This window comes from Myxine glutinosa, chromosome 11 (assembly GCF_964187855.1).
Source record: "Myxine glutinosa chromosome 11, kmMyxGlut1.1, whole genome shotgun sequence".
NCBI classification, from domain to species: Eukaryota; Metazoa; Chordata; class Myxini; order Myxiniformes; family Myxinidae; genus Myxine; species Myxine glutinosa.
In genome coordinates, this window is record NC_136271.1 from 18265480 (window position 1) to 18286207 (window position 20728).

Here is a 20728-nt window from a genome sequence, read left to right on the forward strand (position 1 = left end):
TTAAATAACTGTTCCTCGATCATAAACTGACGATCATAAACTGATAAGACGGACAGACAGATGGATGGATACGACCCAATTGCTTAACCTCGCTTTTCGCTTTGCGTGTGCGGGGTAATAAGCTTATCGAGACAAGTTGTGAACACAGTCAACAAGAATCCGCTCTTTAGAGATAACACAGTATTTGCAGGTGATGATATTGTATGTGGCACAAACTGACAATCCAGATAAACGATAAGCAGGAAAATCGATGAGTTTTTCATGGTTAAAGAAGAGTCATCCAATGATTACACTCTCATGAAAGTATTTCTTCCTTCGAGTGTTGATCCATTGGATCTTGATATATTTCAGCACAGGAGTTAGCTTTCAATGGCAAGGCCATGCTATTTCCCTGCACTGATGTTGTATTTAGGTCAAAAGGTCAAAGGTCAGCATCACATAAAATCATCCATTTTCATCCAATTGCAATGTGTGCTTTTTTTGTATCATAGCTTCAGATTCTAAGTGAATACTAATATTGACTTCAGATTTGACTGCTCACTTGAATTGTGAAGTGCTCTGCGGATTTGCAGAGAGAAAATAAAGGACATCATAAAATGGAGTCGCCAGCACCCAGTGCTCTGGGCAGTTACGTCATTTCCTCCAATGTCACTGATCGTGTTTGGCTGAAGTCAAGTCCGTCGTGTTAGTGAGTGTGTGTGTGTGTTGTCTAGTAGGAGGGCTTCAGTTCTGCACACATGGTGCAAGTTCAGGGTAACACCTTCGCCATACAGGAATCCCATCAGGACCAGTAGCTTTTGAGACATTCAAAGAATTAATAACTCTGGCAACATTCTTGGAAGAGACAAAGGCGACCAAAATAACCTCATCTGTGCAAGATGGAAAAACAAGAAGGGAATGTCCATCATCATTAAGCGAGGATTTAGGGGCAAATTGCTCTGCAAAAGGGGCGATTTATCCAAACGGCCCTATCCAAAGGGGAGGCAAGAACCTCAGGTCCATGAAAGAGAGGACCTATAGATGATGTGTTGCGGTTAAGAACTCTGAAGAGTCTAGAGCCGAGCCGTAATAGAACCAGAAACAGAGGCTTTATAGCAAAGGTCCCCAGGAAATGGTACTTCTTGAAAAAAATGGTTACGATGTGCAATTGCTGCCGCACAAGCAGGAGTGAACCAGGGTTGAGAATGAGCCTTTATCTGATGGGAATATCTTTATCCTATACTAGCAGAAGTACCCGGCATTGCCGGGCGGGGGAGGGGAGGGAAGGGGAGGGGAACGGGGGGGAGGGGAGGGGAATGGGGGGGAGGGGAGAAGAGGGGGGGAGGGGAGAAGAGGGGGAGGGGGGGGGGAGAGGTGGAGGGGAGGGGGAGGGGGAGAGGGGAAAAGAGGAGGGATGGGGAGGGGGAGGGTGAGGGTTGGGAGGGGGAGGGGGTGGGAGGGAGGGTGAGGGCTGGGAGGATGAGGTGGGTGGGAGGGGGGAGGGGCATGGGGAGGGGGAGGGGGAGGGGAGGGGGGGAGGGGAGGGGGGAGGGGGAGGGGAGGGGGGGAGGGGAGGAGGGGGGAGGGGGAGGGGGAGCGGGAGGGGGAGGGGGAGGGGTGGGAGGGGGAGGGGGAGGGAGAGTAGTGGAGGGGGAGGGGGAGGGGAGGGGCTTTATAGCAAAGGTTGAGCCTTTATCTTTATCTGAGCCTTTATCTTTATCTGAAGGAATATCATTCTCAATGTCAATATGGATCCATTTTGGGTTATTTCCTCAGCAGCCAAATCCGGACCCAGAATAAAAAACAGATCCCCATGGCACATCAGCCAGAAAAGAACGAAATCCGTCCCAATCAGCCTTCCCAAACTGAAAAACATTATTGTGAAAAGGATGGAATGTAGTTGTGGGTGAAGAACACGAGAGATGGACAAGAACAGTTGAGTGGTCCGAGTTACCAGTTGGAGGCAAAACATGGGTAACGTATTCATACAGATCGGAACACTTGGATATATCAAGTGAGTACCTTCCATCAGAATCATGATCAGGGATATGATTCCTTGTGGTGAACGTTCAAGTCACCAAATACTATGATCTTAGGTGAAGGTCGCAATGAAATAGCACAGTCAACGCTGTCCGAGATGGCATCTAGCACTGCGCAGGAGGGCGATGAAGGTGAACGACATCGAAAAAAAATAGAGATGTTGTGGAACGGAGGAGAGCAAGACGGAAACACATGAACTAATGAGTGCTACAGTCTCAGGTGTTTTCATGAACTACAGGCAAAGAGTCTTTGACATAAATACCAACAGCATGAGATGGAGGATGATCGAGCTCTCCTGGCGGAGGTACCAAGGGCCTTTCTAGTTCCAACTGTTTTGTGAATTTTTTTCCTGGGATATTGTCTTGAAGTTGCATCAGTATGCAAAATTTCAATGTTCTACCGCACCTAGAAGGTACTAAACATTTATATCAATGAGTGAGTGGTAAGAAATAACTTTTTTATATTCGATATAGACATTAACATAGATTATATAAACAGTAGCAAAATGAGAGTTCAAAAGCAAATTGGAATAATTAAATTAATTGAGTAATTAAATAAATTAAATAATGATTTTTTGAATGAAATTCAAAATAATTATATAAATAAACAAAATAATAATAAATAAGAAAAACAAATAAATTAATATAAATAATTATTCAAAATAAATCGAATTATTTATATATTTTTTATATGTAAAATAGTTATGTAATAAGAGGCAGAAGAGACGGTTATTATAGTTACCTAGCAACCAGTTTCAGTGTAAGCTCCATTGTCTTGGGTCACGTGTCCTGCATTGAGCAGACAGAGTCTATTTCGGCTGACTTTCATTTGCAGATATATTCGTTTACGGAATTTCTCAAACCGTTTTGTGATTATCTCCGCCATCGTAGGTGGAAGGACGGCATGATTTCACCCCCTCTATCTGTCCATCTGTGAGCAGTATATCTCAAAAGGTGGTGGATAGATTTGGACAAAAATTTGTGGACAGATTGGTTTGTGTAACAAGGACAAATTTATTCGATTTTGGTAAAGATCTGGATCCGGATCATAGATTTTTTAATGATTCTTCACCATTGAGACAGGGCCAAAAACGACGTACAATATAGCATGGTATTTTAAAAAGTTGTGGACGGATTCGGACGGAACTTAATGAATGATTTGAGCAGGTGACAATAACAAGCTGATAAGATCTTGGTTCAGATCCGGATCCAGATCGGGTCTATCAGTGCGATACAAAATGTAAACTGTTCAGCCTGGTGGAGGAATATATTCGAACCCATACAGTTCTAGTTTTTCTGGGATATTGGCTTTGAGTTGCAGCAGTATGCAAAATTTCAACTTTCTGTCCATGTCCAACCTATATTAAGGTACGAAACATTTACATCAGTAAGTCAGTGAGTGAGTCAGTGGTTAGAATGAGCTTTATGTATATTACACACACACACACACACACACACACACACACACACACACACACACACACACACACACACACACACACACACACACACACACACACACACACACACACGAGTTCAAAAGCAAATTGGAATAATTAAATTAATTGAGTAATTAAATAAATTAAATAATGATTTTTTGAATGAAATTCAAAATAATTATATAAATAAACAAAAAATTCTAAATAAAAATAAATAAATAAGAAAAACAAATAAATTAATATAAATAATTATTTAAAATAAATCGAATTATTTAAATATTTTATATATGTAAAATAGTTATGTAATAAGAGGCAGAAGAGACGCTTATTATAGTTACCTAGCAACCAGTTTCAGTGTAAGCTCCTTTGTCTTGGGTCACGTGTACTGGGTGTCTTGGGTCACACACACACACACACACACACCAATAAGTAGACTATAAGAAAGCTTTCAACAGTGTCCCACATTCGTGGATTATAAAATGCACGCAAATATACAAAATCAATCCACAAATAATCAAACTGATTGAAAAAGCAATGGAGCTCTGGAATACCACATTGATATTACAGCACTCAGTAGGAAATATCGATAAACACCAGATGTGAAGATACGCCGTGGGATCTTCGGGGGAGATCTTTCCAGAGTAGGGATAGACAAAGAAGGCTCATTGGAATGGCTAAAAAGAGGTCAGCTTAACTGGGACGGAGAACGAATCATAATAAATGTCCAAGATCGAGGACATCACAGCAATGGATTTAAAAAGATGGTGGAACTGAGCCAGATGGACAAGGGTAGATTCTGCAAGACAGAAAGAGAAAGTACGAGTCACCTGCTCTCGGGATGCAAAAAACAATTATCAGAACAACTTTACACACAACGGCACAACAAAGTATGGGAAGTGATTCATTGGTATTTCTGCAAAAAATTTAACATTCCAGTTCCAGAAAACTCATGGAAACACGAACCAAGGGCAATCATTGAAAATGAGGACGTCATGATCACGTACGACCTGATGATTCCACCGAGCGTGAACATAGAAAACAAAGCATTGCGTTCAAACATTGTACTCGGGAACAAAAAGGAAAAGACGGCATAGATGGGTGAGATATCAGTACCCAGCGATTTTGGCCTAAACAAAGTAGACATCAAGAAAATGACCCAAATACCAGGAGTTCAAACATGAGGTAAAGAGATCTTGGAAGATGAAGAGCATTGAAATTGTACCAGTGATAATTGGAGCAACAGGAATGATGAAGAAGCACCTCACTGAGATTGTGAAAAACATCCCTGGGAATATTACCACAAATGAGGTACAACTGGAGGCAATCCGGGGTTCGGTGGCGATCCTGAAAAGAGAACTTGGAACAAAACTCTGAAATGAAAAAGTTGATCAGCTTTGTCCATGAACCGTGATGCCTTACAGAAGAGGAGGTGGATACTTTGGGTCCTGGGAGGACTCCATTCCACCTTATGAACCCGCAACTGGAGATAACAACCAAAGACACACACACACACACACACACACACCATACACACCCACACCCACACACCCCACCACACACACACACACACACACACACACACACACACACACCACACCACACCAAACCACACCACACACACCACACACACACACACCACACCACAGCACACACCACACGCCACACACACACACACACACACACACACACACACACACACACACACACACACACACACACACACACACACACACAAACACATTTACTCGAATATATCAAATTGATGGAAAATGGAGGTGGTCATTCCAGGACAAAAGGGCGTTTAGCCAGAAATGAGAGTCTCTCGTGGAGTGCAGGACCGTTGTGTATTCCAGGTTAATTCCTCCATACAGAAATGCAATGTTCGCACTACTCTGTGAAACTCTCCTGAAAAGCTGTTTGTTCAGTGAGAAAATCCTGAGTGTTTCACTATATAATCAGCTTCCAGTGTGACGTCATCTTCTAATGACCGCCAAACTGGGATCGCAGGTGTCGAGTGGACAATGGCACGAGGGCTTGGGGTCTCGTTAGGAATAGGTAATTAAGGTAATTGGTTATTGAGGGGGGGAATTTGCTAAAGGGTGGGTAGTTAGGGTTATGGTAGTTAGGGTGAGTGTTAGGGGCGAAGATGGTAAGGGGGTACTTTGCTAAAGGGTGGGTAGTTAGGGTTATGGTAGTTAGGGTGAGGGTTAGGGGTGAAGATGGTAAGGGGGTACTTTGCTAAAGGGTGGGTAGTTAGGGTGAGGGTAGTTAGGGTAGTTGGGGTAGTTAGGGTGAGGCTTAGAGGTGAAGATAGTAAGGGGGGACTTTGCTAAAGGGTGGGTAGTTAGGGATAGGCTAGTTAGGGTAGTTAGGGTGAGGCTTAGAGGTGAAGATAGTAAGGGGGGACTTTGCTAAAGGGTGGGTAGTTAGGGATAGGGTAGTTAGGGTAGTTAGGGTTGTTAGGGTGAGGGTTAGAGGTGAAGATGGTAAGGCGGACCTTGCAAAGGGGTGAAATAATAAAATGTATTTGTGAGTCAGTCCCACATATTTACCTTGATAACCGTTCTGATAAAAGTTTAATCGTAATTTGATATAAATTACCTCAGAGCTCAGTGAACTCTTCACAGGTAAGGAAAAACAATTATTGCCTTTCATCAATGATATGAATATTATCATCGTTATCCTCATTGACACCTCTTCTCTTGTAAGTGTGAGCACGACAGGCTCCACGCGAGCAGCGCTCACAGTGAACGAATGAGCGTACACATTGAGTGGCTGAAGGTTGGAAGGAAGAAAAATGAATAACGAACGAAACTCTTGTCCCGCGAATGGGATCGCTGCCCGGTAATACCTGCCGCCGGGGCCTCGGCTCACCGCTCGTCCGACCAACCGGCCGGCGCGGTGGTCGCGGGTCACAGGCGGCGTCTCCTCGGTGCGCGCTTCATCCCGAGCCTCCCGTGAGTACCCCGCTCTTCCCGTGAGTACCCCGCTCCTCACGCGAGTACCCCGCGCACCCCTCACGCGAGTACTCCGCGAGACGTTGCGCGCGCGCCCGGGGTCACGCTGGGAAAAGCCGGCATTGTGTGCGCTCCGCGGACGGACTCCCTTAGGTGTGGACTCAATAGCGTGCGGATACTATTGGGAATTCAAATGGTATCGGGAGTATGTGCGGGTACCATGTACACCGTTTGCGATTATTACCTTTTGTACCTCAGCATGGGAATGGTTGACCATTTTCTGGGAGGTTTTTGTTCGTACAATCATCACATTACCCTTTCCTGGCCACAACCCACCAGATAATCCTCACCCTCCTCAATCCATATACCATCATCCTCAGATCAATCCACTCTCCCACACCAACTCCCCATTCCACCTCATTCCGACCCTCAAATCCACTCGTCCCACACCAATCAACCATTCCACCTCATTCTGAACCCTCAAATAAATCCCTCCCACACCAATCCCCCATTCCATCTCGTTCCCACCCTCAGATCAACCCCCTCCCACACCAATCCCCCATTCCACCTCGTTCCCACCCTCAGATCAACCCCCTCCCACACCAAAATTCCCCATTCCACCTCATTCCCACCCTCAGATCAACCCCCTCCCACACCAACTCCCCATTCCACCCCATTCCCACCCTTAGATCAATCCCCTCCCACACCAACTCCCCATTCCACCTCATTCCCATCCTCAGATCAACCCTCTCCCACACCAACCCCCCATTCCCACCCTTAGATCAATCCCCTCCCACACCAACTCCCCATTCCACTCCATTCCCACCCTCAGATCAATCCCCTCCCACACCAATCCCCCATTCCACCTCATTCCCATCCTCAGATCAATCCCCTCCCACACCAACTCCCCATTCCACCTCATTCCCATCCTCAGATCAACCCCCTCCCACACCAACCCCCCATTCCACTCCATTCCCACCCTTAGATCAATCCCCTCCCACACCAACCCCCCATTCCACCTCATTCCCATCCTCAGATCAATCCCCTCCCACACCAACTCCCCATTCCACCCCATTACCATCCTCAGATCAATCCCCTCCCACACCAATCCCCCATTCCACCTCATTCCCACCCTCAGATCAACCCCCTCCCACACCAATCCCCCATTCCACCTCATTCCCACCCTCAGATCAAGCCCCTCCCACACCAATCCCCCATTCCACCTCATTCCCACCCTCAGATCAACCCCCTCCCACACCAATCCCCCATTCCACCCCATTCCCATCCTCAGATCAATCCCCTCCCACACCAATCCCCATTCCACCTCATTCTCACCCTTAGATCAATCCCCTCCCACACCAATCCCCCATTCCACCCCATTCCCATCCTCAGATCAATCCCCTCCCACACCAACCCCCCATTCCACCTCATTCCCACCCTTAGATCAATCCCCTCCCACACCAATCCCCCATTCCACCTCATTCCCATCCTCAAATCAACCTATCCCACACCAATCCCCCATTCCACCTCATTCCCACCCTCAGATCAAGCCCCTCCAACACCAATCCCCCATTCCACCCCATTCCCATCCTCAGATCAATCCCCTCCCACACCAACCACCCATTCCACCCCATTCCCATCCTCAGATCAATCCCCTCCCACACCAATCCCCCATTCCACCCCATCCCCATCCTCAGATCAATCCCCTCCCACACCAACCCCCCATTCCACCTCATTCCCACCCTCAGATCAATCCCCTCCCACACCAATCCCCCAATCCACCCCATTCCACCCCATTCCCATCCTCAAATCCATCCCTCCCACACCAACCCCCCATTCCACCTCATTCCCACCCTCAGATCAGCCCCCTCTCACACCAAAATCCCCCATTCCACCTCATTCCCACCCTCAGATCAACGCCCTCCCACACCAACCCCCCATTCCACCCCATTCCCACCCTTAGATCAATCCCCTCCCACACCAATCCCCCATTCCACCTCATTCCCATCCTCAGATCAACCTCCTCCCACACCAATCCCCCATTCCACCTCATTCCCACCCTCAGATCAACCCCTCCTACACCAATCCCCCATTCCACCTCATTCCCATCCTCAGATCAACCCCCTCCCATCCCACACCAATCCCCCATTCCACCCCATTCCCATCCTCAGATCAATCCCCTCCCACACCAACCTCCCATTCCACCGCATTCCCATCCTCAGATCAATCCCCTCCCACACCAATCCCCCATTCCACCTCATTCCCAACCTCAAATCAACCCCTCCCACACCAACTCCCCATTCCATCTCATTCCCAACCTAAAATGAACCCCTCCCACACCAATCCCCATTCCACCTCATTCCCACCCTTAGATCAATCCCCTCCCACACCAATCCCAATTCCACCTCATTCCCACCCTTAGATCAATCCCCTCCCACACCAATCCTCCTTCCACCTCATTCCCATCCTCAAATCAACCTCTCCCACACCAATCCCCCCATTCCACCTCATTTTCAATCTCAGATCAACCCCCTCCCACACCAAGCCTCATTCCACCTCATTCCCATCCTCATTCCACCTCATTCCCACCCTCAAATCAATCCCCTCCCACACCAAATCCTCATCCCGTAATTCTCCTCCCCTCGCCCCCACCCCAATCCCCATCCCGTAATTCTCCTCCCCTCACCCCTACCCCCTTCCCCATCCCGTAATTCTCCTCCCCTCACCCCACCCCATTCCCCATCCCGTAATTCTCCTCCCCTCGTCCCCACCCCCTTCCCCATCCCGTAATTCTCCTCCCCTCGTCCCCACCCCATTCCCCATCCCGTAATTCTCCTCCCCTCGCCCCCACCCCATTCCCCATCCCGTAATTCTCCTCCCCTCGCCCCCACCCCATTCCCCATCCCGTAATTCTCCTCCCCTCGCCCCCACCCCATTCCCCATCCCGTAATTCTCCTCCCCTCGCCCCCACCCCATTCCCCATCCCAAAATTCTCCTCCCCTCGCCCCCACCCCATTCCCCATCCCGTAACTCTCCTCCCCTCGCCCCCACCCCATTCCCCATCCCGTAATTCTCCTCCCCTCGCCCCCACCCCATTCCCCATCCTGTAATTCTCCTCCCCTCGCCCCCACCCCATTTCCCATCCCGTAATTCTCCTCCCCTCGCCCCCACCCCATTCCCCATCCCGTAATTCTCCTCCCCTCGCCCCCACCCCATTCCCCATCCCGTAATTCTCCTCCCCTCGCCCCCACCCCATTCCCCATCCCAAAATTCTCCTCCCCTCGCCCCCACCCCATTCCCCATCCCGTAATTCTCCTCCCCTCGCCCCCACCCCATTCCCCATCCTGTAATTCTCCTCCCCTCGCCCCCACCCCATTCCCCATCCTGTAATTCTCCTCCCCTCGCCCCCACCCCATTCCCCATCCCATAATTCTCCTCCCCTCGCCCCCACCCCATTCCCCATTCCATAATTCTCCTCCCCTCGCCCCCACCCCATTCCCCATCCCGTAATCCTCCCCTCGCCCCCACCCCATTCCCCATCCCGTAATTCTCCTCCCCTCGCCCCCACCCCATTCCCCATCCTGTAATTCTCCTCCCCTCGCCCCCACCCCATTCCCCATTCCATAATTCTCCTCCCCTCACCTCCACCCCATTCCCCATCCCATAATTCTCCTCCCCTCGCCCCCACCCCATTCCCCATCCCGTAATCCTCCCCTCGCCCCCACCCCATTCCCCATCCCGTAATTCTCCTCCCCTCGCCCCCACCCCATTCCCCATCCCATAATTCTCCTCCCCTCGCCCCCACCCCATTCCCCATCCCGTAATTCTCCGCCCCTCGCCCCCACCCCATTCCCCATCCCGTAATTCTCCGCCCCTCGCCCCCACCCCATTCCCCATCCCATAATTCTCCTCCCCTCGCCCCCACCCCATTCCCCATCCCATAATTCTCCTCCCCTCGCCCCCACCCCATTCCCCATCCCATAATTCTCCTCCCCTCGCCCCCACCCCCTTCCCCATCCCGTAATCCTCCCCTCGCCCCCACCCCATTCCCCATCCCGTAATTCTCCTCCCCTCGCCCCCACCCCATTCCCCATCCCATAATTCTCCTCCCCTCGCCCCCACCCCATAATTCTCCTCCCCTCGCCCCCACCCCATTCCCCATCCCCCATCCCGTAATTCTCCGCCCCTCGCCCCCACCCCATTCCCCATCCCGTAATTCTCCGCCCCTCGCCCCCACCCCATTCCCCATCCCGTAATTCTCCGCCCCTTGGCTTCCCAGGGAACGCGGTGGTAAAACCCAAACTAAGACTCGTCCATAATCGGGATGCGATGCTGCAAATCGACCGAACAGGTGAATGTGCTGTGACCACCGGGATTCAGCACAACCACACCTATCTGGTGGCGCACCTACCTTGTTGCAGGTAAGAGTTCACCACACATCGTCTTTTGCCACACCACATTAACAATTCTTTACTTATTTATCAACTTTACTTATTGTCACAACAGGTGTATGATTGTTCAGGTCGAGTGATTTTATAATCCTCGTTCATGGTATGCAGGTTGTGTCGTTATTAGGATGTGAAAGGTGAATTTTATAGGATTCTTCATGGTATGCAGGTAGTGTTGTTATTAGGATGTGAAGGTGAATTTTACAGGATTCTTCATGGGATGCAGGTAGTGTTGTTAATAGGATGTGGGAGGTGAATTTTTTAGGATTCTTCATGGTATGCAGGTCGTGTTGTTATTAGGATGTGAAAGGTGAATTTTATAGGATTCTTCATGGTATGCAGGTGGTGTTGTTAAGATGTGAAAGGTGAATTTTATTGGATTCTTCATGGTATGCAGGTAGTGTTGTTATTAGGATGTGAAAGGTGAATTTTATAGGATTCCTCATGGTATGCAGGTAGTGTTGTTATTAGGATGTGAAGGTGAATTTTACAGGATTCTTCATGGGATGCAGGTAGTGTTGTTAATAGGATGTGGGAGGTGAATTTTATAGGATTCTTCATGGTATGCAGGTCGTGTTGTTATTAGGATGTGAAAGGTGAATTTTATAGGATTCTTCATGGTATGCAGGTGGTGTTGTTAAGATGTGAAAGGTGAATTTTATTGGATTCTTCATGGTATGCAGGTAGTGTTGTTATTAGGATGTGAAAGGTGAATTTTATAGGATTCTTCATGGTATGCAGGTAGTGTTGTTGTTAGGATGTGAAGGTGAATTTTATGGGATTCTTCATGGTATACAGGTAGTGTCATTATAAGGATGTGAAAGGTGAATATTATAGGATTCTTCATGGTATGCAGGTAGTGTTGTTATTTGGATGTGAAAGGTGAATTTTGTAGGATTCTTCATGGTATGCAGGTAGTGTTGTTATTAGGATGTGGGAGGTAAATTTTGTAGGATTCTTCATGGTATGCAGGTAGTGTCATTATAAGGATGTGAAAGGTGAATTTTATAGGATTCTTCATGGTATGCAGGTAGTGTTGTTATTAGGATGTGAAACGTGAATTTTGTAGGATTCTTCATGGTATGCAGGTAATGTTGTTATTAGGATGTGGGAGGTGATTTTATAGGAATTCTTCATGGTATGCAGATAGTGTTGTTATTAGGATGTGGGAAGTGATTTTATAGGATTGTTCAGGTGGAGTCATTTTATTATCATCCTTCATGGTATCTGGGTAGTGTTATTAGGAAATGAAAGGTGTTTTTATAGGATTGTTCAGGTAGAGTGATTTTATAATCCTCCTTCATGGTATCTGGGTAGTGTTATTAGGAAATGAAAGGTGTTTTTATAGGATTGTTCAGGTAGAGTGAATTTATAATCCTCCTTCATGGTATCTGGGTAATGTTATTAGGAAATGAAAGGTGTTTTTTTAGGATTTTCCAGGTAGAGTGAATTTATAATCCTTCTTCATGGTATCTGGGTAGTGTTATTAGGAAATGAAAGGTGTATTTATAGGATTGTTCAGGTAGAGTGAATGTACAATCCTCCTTCATGATATCTGCATCGTGTTATTAGGAAATGAAAGGTGATTTTATAGGATTGTTCAGGTAGAGTGATTTTATAATCCTCCTTCATGGTATCTGGGTCGTGTTATTAGGAAATGAAGGTGATTTTATAGGATTGTTCAGGAAGAGTGATTTTATAATCCTCCTTCATGGTATCTGGGTAGTGTTATTAGGAAATGAAAGGTGATTTTATAGGATTGTTCAGGTAGAGTGATTTTATAATCCTCCTTCATGGTATCTGCATCGTGTTATTAGGAAATGAAAGGTGATTTTATAGGATTGTTCAGGTAGAGTGATTTTATAATCCTCCTTCATGGTATCTGGGTAGTGTTATTAGGAAATGAAAGGTGATTTTATAGGATTGTTCAGGTAGAGTGATTTTATAATCCTCCTTCATGGTATCTGGGTAGTGTTATTAGGAAATGAAAGGTGATTTTATGGGATTGTTCAGGTAGAGTGATTTTATAATCCTCCTTCATGGTATCTGCATCGTGTTATTAGGAAATGAAAGGTGTTTTTTTAGGATTGTTCAGGTCGAGTGATTTTATAATCCTCCTTCATGGTATCTGGGTCGTGTTATTAGGAAATGAAGGTGATTTTATAGGATTGTTCAGGTAGAGTGATTTTATAATCCTCCTTCATGGTATCTGGGAAGTGTTATTAGGAAATGAAGGTGATTTTATAGGATTGTTCAGGTAGAGTGAATTTATAATCCTCCTTCATGGTATCTGGGTAGTGTTATTAGGAAATGAAAGGTGATTTTATAGGATTGTGCAGGTAGAGTGATTTTATAATCCTCCTTCATGGTATCTGGGTAGGGTTATTAGGAAATGAAGGTGATTTTATAGGATTGTTCAGGTAGAGTGATTTTATAATCCTCCTTCATGGTATCTGGGTGGTGTTATTAGGAAATGAAGGGGATTTTATAGGATTGTTCACGTAGAGTGATTTTATAATCCTCCTTCATGGTATCTGGGTAGTGTTATTAGGAAATGAAAGGTGATTTTATAGGATTGTTCAGGTAGAGTGATTTTATAATCCTCCTTCATGGTATCTGGGTGGTGTTATTAGGAAATGAAAGGTGATTTTATAGGATTGTTCAGGTAGAGTGATTTTATAATCCTCCTTCATGGTATCTGGGTAGTGTTATTAGGAAATGAAGGTGATTTTATAGGATTGTTTAGGTAGAGTGATTTTATAATCCTCCTTCATGGTATCTGGGTGGTGTTATTAGGAAATGAAGGTGATTTTATAGGATTGTTCAGGTAGAGTGAATTTATAATCCTCCCTCATGATATCTGCATCGTGTTATTAGGAAATGAAAGGTGATTTTATCGGATTGTTCAGGTAGCGTGATTTTATAATCCTCCTTCATGGTATCTGGGTAGTGTTATTAGGAAATGAAGGTGATTTTATAGGATTGTTCAGGTAGAGTGATTTTATAATCCTCCTTCATGGTATCTGGGTGGTGTTATTAGGAAATGAAAGGTGATTTTATAGGATTGTTCAGGTAGAGTGAATTTATAATCCTTCATGATATCTGCATCGTGTTATTAGGAAATGAAGGTGATTTTATAGGATTGTTCAGGTCGAGTGATTTTATAATCCTCCTTCATGGTATCTGGGTCGTGTTATTAGGAAATGAAGGTGATTTTATAGGATTGTTCAGGTAGAGTGATTTTATAATCCTCCTTCATGGTATCTGGGAAGTGTTATTAGGAAATGAAGGTGATTTTATAGGATTGTTCAGGTAGAGTGAATTTATAATCCTCCTTCATGGTATCTGGGTAGTGTTATTAGGAAATGAAAGGTGATTTTATAGGATTGTTCAGGTAGAGTGATTTTATAATCCTCCTTCATGGTATCTGGGTAGGGTTATTAGGAAATGAAGGTGATTTTATAGGATTGTTCAGGTAGAGTGATTTTATAATCCTCCTTCATGGTATCTGGGTGGTGTTATTAGGAAATGAAGGGGATTTTATAGGATTGTTCACGTAGAGTGATTTTATAATCCTCCTTCATGGTATCTGGGTAGTGTTATTAGGAAATGAAAGGTGATTTTATAGGATTGTTCAGGTAGAGTGATTTTATAATCCTCCTTCATGGTATCTGGGTGGTGTTATTAGGAAATGAAAGGTGATTTTATAGGATTGTTCAGGTAGAGTGATTTTATAATCCTCCTTCATGGTATCTGGGTAGTGTTATTAGGAAATGAAGGTGATTTTATAGGATTGTTTAGGTAGAGTGATTTTATAATCCTCCTTCATGGTATCTGGGTGGTGTTATTAGGAAATGAAGGTGATTTTATAGGATTGTTCAGGTAGAGTGAATTTATAATCCTCCCTCATGATATCTGCATCGTGTTATTAGGAAATGAAAGGTGATTTTATAGGATTGTTCAGGTAGCGTGATTTTATAATCCTCCTTCATGGTATCTGGGTAGTGTTATTAGGAAATGAAGGTGATTTTATAGGATTGTTCAGGTAGAGTGATTTTATAATCCTCCTTCATGGTATCTGGGTGGTGTTATTAGGAAATGAAAGGTGATTTTATAGGATTGTTCAGGTAGAGTGAATTTATAATCCTTCATGATATCTGCATCGTGTTATTAGGAAATGAAAGGTGATTTTATAGGATTGTTCAGGTAGAGTGATTTTATAATCCTCCTTCATGGTATCTGGGTAGTGTTATTAGGAAATTAAAGGTGATTTTATAGGATTGTTCAGGTAGAGTGATTTTATAATCCTCCTTCATGGTATCTGGGTAGTGTTATTAGGAAATGAAAGGTGTTTTTATCGGATTGTTCAGGTAGAGTGATTTTATAATCCTCCTTCATGGTATCTGGGTGGTGTTATTAGGAAATGAAGGTGATTTTATAGGATTGTTCAGGTAGCGTGATTTTATAATCCTCCTTCATGGTATCTGGGTAGTGTTATTAGGAAATGAAGGTGATTTTATAGGATTGTTCAGGTAGAGTGATTTTATAATCCTCCTTCATGGTATCTGGGTAGTGTTATTAGGAAATGAAAGGTGATTTTATAGGATTGTTCAGGTAGAGTGATTTTATAATCCTCCTTCATGGTATCTGGGGAGCGTTATTAGGAAATGAAAGGTGTTTTATAGGATTGTTCAGGTAGTGTGAATTTATAATCCTCCTTCATGGTATCTGGGTGGTGTTATTAGGAAATGAAGGTGATTTTATAGGATTGTTCAGGTAGCGTGATTTTATAATCCTCCTTCATGGTATCTGGGTAGTGTTATTAGGAAATGAAAGGTGATTTTATAGGATTGTTCAGGTAGAGTGATTTTATAATCCTCCTTCATGGTATCTGGGTAGTGTTATTAGGAAATGAAAGGTGTTTTTATAGGATTGTTCAGGTAGAGTGATTTTATAATCCACCTACATGGTATCTGGGTGGTGTTATTAGGAAATGAAGGTGATTTTATAGGATTGTTCAGGTAGCGTGATTTTATAATCCTCCTTCATGGTATCTGGGTAGTGTTATTAGGAAATGAAGGTGATTTTATAGGATTGTTCAGGTAGAGTGATTTTATAATCCTCCTTCATGGTATCTGGGTAGTGTTATTAGGAAATGAAGGTGATTTTATAGGATTGTTCAGGTAGAGTGATTTTATAATCCTCCTTCATGGTATCTGGGTGGTGTTATTAGGAAATGAAAGGTGATTTTATAGGATTGCTCAGGTCGAGTGAATTTATAATCCTTCATGATATCTGCATCGTGTTATTAGGAAATGAAAGGTGATTTTATTGGATTGTTCAGGTAGAGTGATTTTATAATCCTCCTTCATGGTATCTGGGTAGTGTTATTAGAAAATGAAAGGTGATTTTATAGGATTGTTCAGGTCGGGTGATTTTATAATCCTCCTTCATGGTATCTGGGTAGTGTTATTAGGAAATGAAAGGTGTTTTTATCGGATTGTTCAGGTAGAGTGATTTTATAATCCTCCTTCATGGTATCTGGGTAGTGTTATTAGGAAATGAAAGGTGATTTTATAGGATTGTTCAGGTAGAGTGATTTTATAATCCTCCTTCATGGTATCTGGGTAGTGTTATTAGGAAATGAAAGGTGTTTTTATAGGATTGTTCAGGTAGAGTGAATGTATAATCCTCCTTCATGGTATCTGGGTAGGGTTATTAGGAAATGAAAGGTGATTTTATAGGATTGTTCAGGTAGAGTGATTTTATAATCCTCCTCCATGGTATCTGGGTAGTGTTATTAGGAAATGAAAGGTGATTTTATAGGATTGTTCAGGTAGAGTGATTTTATAATCCTCCTTCATGGTATCTGGGTCGGGTTATTAGGAAATGAAGGTGATTTTATAGGATTGTTCAGGTAGAGTGATTTTATAATCCTCCTTCATGGTATCTGGGTGGTGTTATTAGGAAATGAAAGGTGATTTTATAGGATTTTTCAGGTAGAGTGATTTTATAATCCTCCTTCATGGTATCTGGGTAGTGTTATTAGGAAATGAAAGGTGTTTTTATGGGATTGTTCAGGTAGAGTGAATGTATAATCCTCCTTCATGGTATCTGGGTAGTGTTATTAGGAAATGAAAGGTGATTTTATAGGATTGTTCAGGTAGAGTGATTTTATAATCCTCCTTCATGGTATCTGGGTAGTGTTATTAGGAAATGAAAGGTGATTTTATAGGATTGTTCAGGTAGAGTGATTTTATAATCCTCCTTCATGGTATCTGGGTAGTGTTATTAGGAAATGAAGGTGATTTTATAGGATTGTTCAGGTAGAGTGATTTTATAATCCTCCTTCATGGTATCTGGGTAGTGTTATTAGGAAATGAAGGTGATTTTATAGGATTGTTCAGGTAGAGTGATTTTATAATCCTCCTTCGTGGTATCTGGGTGGTGTTATTAGGAAATGAAGGTGATTTTATAGGATTGTTCAGGTAGAGTGATTTTATAATCCTCCTTCATGGTATCTGGGTAGTGTTATTAGGAAATGAAAGGTGATTTTATGGGATTGTTCAGGTAGAGTGATTTTATAATCCTCCTTCATGGTATCTGGGTGGTGTTATTAGGAAATGAAAGGTGATTTTATAGGATTGTTCAGGTAGAGTGATTTTATAATCCTCCTTCATGGTATCTGGGTAGTGTTATTAGGAAATGAAGGTGATTTTATAGGATTGTTCAGGTAGAGTGATTTTATAATCCTCCTTCATGGTATCTGGGTGGTGTTATTAGGAAATGAAGGTGATTTTATAGGATTGTTCAGGTAGAGTGAATTTATAATCCTCCTTCATGATATCTGCATCGTGTTATTAAGAAATGAAAGGTGATTTTATAGGATTGTTCAGGTAGCGTGATTTTTTAATCCTCCTTCATGGTATCTGGGTAGTGTTATTAGGAAATGAAAGGTGATTTTATAGGATTGTTCAGGTAGAGTGAATGTATAATCCTCCTTCATGGTATCTGGGTAGTGTTATTAGGAAATGAAAGGTGTATTTATAGGATTGTTCAGGTTGAGTGAATTTATAATCCTCCTTCATGATATCTGCATCGTGTTATTAGGAAATGAAAGGTGATTTTATAGGATTGTTCAGGTAGCGTGATTTTATAATCCTCCTTCATGGTATCTGGTTAGTGTTATTAGGAAATGAAGGTGATTTTATAGGATTGTTCAGGTAGAGTGATTTTATAATCCTCCTTCATGGTATCTGGGTAGTGTTATTAGGAAATGAAAGGTGTTTTTATCGGATTGTTCAGGTAGAGTGATTTTATAATCCTCCTTCATGGTATCTGGGTAGTGTTATTAGGAAATGAAAGGTGTTTTTATAGGATTGTTCAGGTAGAGTGAATGTGTAATCCTCCTTCATGGTATCTGGGTAGGGTTATTAGGAAATGAAAGGTGATTTTATAGGATTGTTCAGGTAGAGTGATTTTATAATCCTCCTTCATGGTATCTAGGTAGTGTTATTAGGAAATGAAAGGTGATTTTATAGGATTGTTCAGGTAGAGTGATTTTATAATCCTCCTTCATGGTATCTGGGTGGTGTTATTAGGAAATGAAGGTGATTTTATAGGATTGTTCAGGTAGAGTGATTTTATAATCCTCCTTCATGGTATCTGGGTGGTGTTATTAGGAAATGAAAGGTGATTTTATAGGATTTTTCAGGTAGAGTGATTTTATAATCCTCCTTCATGGTATCTGGGTAGTGTTATTAGGAAATGAAAGGTGTTTTTATAGGATTGTTCAGGTAGGGTGAATGTATAATCCTCCTTCATGGTATCTGGGTAGTGTTATTAGGAAATGAAAGGTGATTTTATAGGATTGTTCAGGTAGAGTGATTTTATAATCCTCCTTCATGGTATCTGGGTAGTGTTATTAGGAAATGAAAGGTGATTTTATAGGATTGTTCAGGTAGAGGGATTTTATAATCCTCCTTCATGGTATCTGGGTAGTGTTATTAGGAAATGAAGGTGATTTTATAGGATTGTTCAGGTAGAGTGATTTTATAATCCTCCTTCATGGTATCTGGGTAGTGTTATTAGGAAATGAAGGTGATTTTATAGGATTGTTCAGGTAGAGTGATTTTATAATCCTCCTTCATGGTATCTGGGTAGTGTTATTAGGAAATGAAGGTGATTTTATAGGATTGTTCAGGTAGAGTGATTTTATAATCCTCCTTCATGGTATCTGGGTAGTGTTATTAGGAAATGAAAGGTGATTTTATAGGATTGTTCAGGTAGAGTGATTTTATAATCCTCCTTCATGGTATCTGGGTAGTGTTATTAGGAAATGAAGGTGATTTTATAGGATTGTTCAGGTAGAGTGATTTTATAATCCTCCTTCGTGGTATCTGGGTGGTGTTATTAGGAAATGAAGGTGATTTTATAGGATTGTTCAGGTCGAGTGATTTTATAATCCTCCTTCATGGTATCTGGGTAGTGTTATTAGGAAATGAAAGGTGATTTTATGGGATTGTTCAGGTAGAGTGATTTTATAATCCTCCTTCATGGTATCTGGGTAGTGTTATTAGGAAATGAAAGGTGTTTTTATCGGATTGTTCAGGTAGAGTGATTTTATAATCCTCCTTCATGGTATCTGGGTAGTGTTATTAGGAAATGAAAGGTGATTTTATAGGATTGTTCAGGTAGAGTGATTTTATAATCCTCCTTCATGGTATCTGGGTAGTGTTATTAGGAAATGAAAGGTGTTTTTATAGGATTGTTCAGGTAGAGTGAATGTATAATCCTCCTTCATGGTATCTGGGTAGTGTTATTAGGAAATGAAAGGTGATTTTATAGGATTGTTCAGGTAGAGTGATTTTATAATCCTCCTTCATGGTATCTGGGTAGTGTTATTAGGAAATGAAGGTGATTTTATAGGATTGTTCAGGTAGAGTGATTTTATAATCCTCCTTCGTGGTATCTGGGTGGTGTTATTAGGAAATGAAGGTGATTTTATAGGATTGTTCAGGTCGAGTGATTTTATAATCCTCCTTCATGGTATGTGGGTAGTGTTATTAGGAAATGAAAGGTGATTTTATGGGATTGTTCAGGTAGAGTGATTTTATAATCCTCCTTCATGGTATCTGGGTGGTGTTATTAGGAAATGAAAGGTGATTTTATAGGATTGTTCAGGTAGAGTGATTTTATAATCCCCCTTCATGGTATCTTTTTTTTTTTTTTTTTTTTTTTTTGTATACAAGATCGAGGCTCGTGAAAGAGCGAACATTAATCACACAGAAAGACAAACCGACACATAAAACATATAACATCGGGAGCGGTAGACAAGATGGGGAGAGAGGGGGAAGGACACAAACACAACATTTGAGAGCAGGGACCGAGAGACATGGAGACATCGAGAGATCTGAGAGAGGGCGAGGGCTTTGGGGGGGGGGGCATGGGAAGGGGGCGGTGGGAGAGGTATAAAACATATGGACACTGCCAGGACTTCCAGGAAAGAAGTTGGAATTTCAAACAAGGTGGATCTGGGGTGAATTAGCGGGGGTAGAAAAGATCAAGGTTTTGGATGGGGGAAGATAAGAGATGGTGGTGAACAGCTGTTTTAAAGACCTGGAGGGAGGAGTGGGATTGAAGGGAGTGAGGGAGTTTGTTCCAGAGGCGGGAGAAAAGAGGAATGAAAGAGTGAAGGTGAGCAGAGAGCCGAGATTTCGGCAGTTTAACCATCAGAGGGTTGCTGGCAGATCTTGTGCGACCTGTAGGAATATTTGGGGGACAGAGCACAGAGAGAGCTGGGGGTGCAGGGCCGGAGAGGAGTCGGTAGAAGACAGAAAGACCACCTACCTGCCTGCGGTGAGTGA

At 43.2% G+C, this 20728-nt stretch overlaps 1 protein-coding gene across 2 annotated transcripts in view; it reads left to right on the forward strand.

Annotated features, from left to right (window-relative positions):
• The first annotated feature begins 6287 nt into the window (after positions 1-6287).
• LOC137436462 (hyaluronidase-2) overlaps positions 6288-20728 on the forward strand; it is an 89013-nt gene continuing 74572 nt past the window's right edge. For both annotated transcript variants that reach the window (XM_078786449.1, XM_078786450.1), the window contains exons 1-2: positions 6288-6414; positions 10694-10835. The gene's annotated coding sequence lies outside the window, so the exon portion shown is untranslated. The remainder of the gene's footprint in view (positions 6415-10693; positions 10836-20728) is intronic.